This window comes from Oxyura jamaicensis (genome assembly GCF_011077185.1).
Source record: "Oxyura jamaicensis isolate SHBP4307 breed ruddy duck chromosome 8 unlocalized genomic scaffold, BPBGC_Ojam_1.0 oxy8_random_OJ101282, whole genome shotgun sequence".
In the NCBI taxonomy this organism is placed as follows: Eukaryota; Metazoa; Chordata; class Aves; order Anseriformes; family Anatidae; genus Oxyura; species Oxyura jamaicensis.
This window is the reverse complement of record NW_023304156.1, coordinates 1-2176: the sequence shown is the minus strand read 5'-3', so window position 1 is coordinate 2176 and position 2176 is coordinate 1. Positions and strand designations below refer to the sequence as shown.

General features: G+C 36.8%; 1 long non-coding RNA gene across 1 annotated transcript; it reads right to left on the bottom strand.

Annotated features, from left to right (window-relative positions):
- Positions 1–760: 760 nt before the first annotated feature.
- On the bottom strand, positions 761–2097 carry LOC118157637. Its single transcript, XR_004746698.1, has 3 exons — positions 1620–2097; positions 1025–1201; positions 761–852 (listed from the first exon to the last, which is right to left on the bottom strand). It is a non-coding gene; the product is annotated as an uncharacterized LOC118157637 (long non-coding RNA).
- Positions 2098–2176: the final 79 nt, after the last annotated feature.

The window sequence follows — 2176 nt, the reverse complement described above, 5'->3', positions numbered from 1 at the left end:
CACTAGGCCTTTCACTCTTCTGAAATATTTTTTTTTTTTGGGGGGGGGGGGGGGGAGGGGGGGGGTAGAGGTGGATAGGGGTGCTGTGAGAATTTCCAGTATCCCCCAAAGACTATGGAAGCGATAATAATTGCCGAAAGCATGTTTCTTTCCTCAGGATGGCCTTTCTAGTTAATTCTGTCAAAAACATACAGTTTGGTGAGGCTGCAAAACTCTGAAAAGCACTGGATAACACAAGCTAGGAAAGAGTTGTAAATAAATAAAATAATTCTTAACACCTCAAGAAGTATGTTTCCACCTCATGAAGCTCCTAGACATGCTTGATGAATCCTTCATGTAATCTGAACATAGTTTACCTTGAATTTTAAGGACTGAGCATCTTCCCTGTAATTGTTTCCTTGTGCTTTTCCAGGAAACAACACACAGAGAAGTAACAGCAGAGAACAGTATCTGCTCTATTCTTAGATTCCACTGAGAACAGGCAGAAGCAGCCTAATTCCAGTTATCATTGCCTCTTCCCTTCTACTTTGGCTCCATGCTCTTCTGCTAACTCTTCATTTCTATTTAGGTTGTCAACTGGTACAAAAGCATATTTTTATTTTGCATACATAAAGCATTTCATTTCATGAAAGTGCCAGTGAAGGACTATATACTACAAATGTAAAAATAAGCTACCTTCACACACTGGAGGATCTGGATACCATCCAAAATAGTAACATTGAATTAGGTCAAATTCATGGAAATAATAATTTGCCTCACAGAAAAAATGAACAACATCTCCCTCTTCATAGGTTTTCTTCACAGGATAGAAACCTCCATGTTCTATTCCACTCAAAGGGTAGCAAGTTATTTCTAGGAAGAAAACACAAACCAGGGAAAAACAGTTGATAGAGGCTGGAAGGCTTCCTTAAAAAAAAAAAAAAAACAAAAGTCAACTGTTTATAAAACAAGCCTGCTTGTAAATTTTTATTCTGTTGTAGAATAAGTCACATTTCAAAGAATTATTTCCATGCCCACTACATACTAGTGCAGTTTGGAGTAAGGGACCACCCATGTGCTAGGCACCTTGCTTCTTCTGTAGTGTTTCCTCCTGCAGTATGATATCCCTCATCGCATTTATATAGCAGTGTTTCATTCACTCGAAGCTCTTGCTGGGTTGTGAAGTAATAGCCATGATGTAAATCAGGTACTTGGCATGACTCTTAAATAGAACATATGCATAATGTTAATTGCTCTTTTCATTTAAAGCTACTCATAAAAAAATTTAGTTAAAATGATCATATCAGAGGAAAAGACTTTGCAAGTAATGAATAACTACAAATGCAATATTTTGCACAGGTTCTCCAGTCTTTGTTTGGGAACAAAGTTTGGTTGGAAATAGATTTGAAACAATATTATTTCATCTATACTGAATCCATCTACATATAACTTTATCTATGCCAATTGACTAAACAATCAACGTGTGAAATCTGAGAATTTCATCACACAAGGTACAGCTGATCATTTACTTGAGGAGTATCCAAGTGTCCTTCCATCGGCAATTTGACAAGACATGCACAGCAAGGACAGCATAATTTTATATATATAAAAATTGTAAGGAGGGAAGTGCACAATCCTACCAAAATTTTTAGTACAGCTTGGCTGTGAGGACCATCCATCCGCTTGACATTGTACCGTATCCTCGGTACCACCATTTGGAGTGTGGTAGCCTAGATTACATTTGTACCGCAGTTTCTCATGTATTTTGAAGGAAATTTCTGTACCATAAAAAAAGCCATTTTCCAAAAGAGGCTTCTTACATTTTTCTAAACGAAAAGAGACAGCTTGGTTAGGAAGAAAGAATTAGTGGAATATTGTTCTCCAATAAGCAAGGGAAAAGGGCTTTTAATTATCTCCATCTAATTTTGTTTTCTTGATCTGTTGAAGAAACTCTACCACAATCATCAGATACAAACACATGTTAATATCATGAAACATGAGAACCAAAGAATCTAGAGCTATGGAGGCTCAGATACGTATCTGGGACAAAACTGTCACTTAATTTTACAGAAATAAGGTAGACTGGGCAACTTTCTTGAAGCTCTTATAAAAGCACATTTTCTAATGGGGCTCTTACCATATTCCATATGTGAACATATGTAGTTTGTATACACAACGTATCTAACCTTGTCCTAAC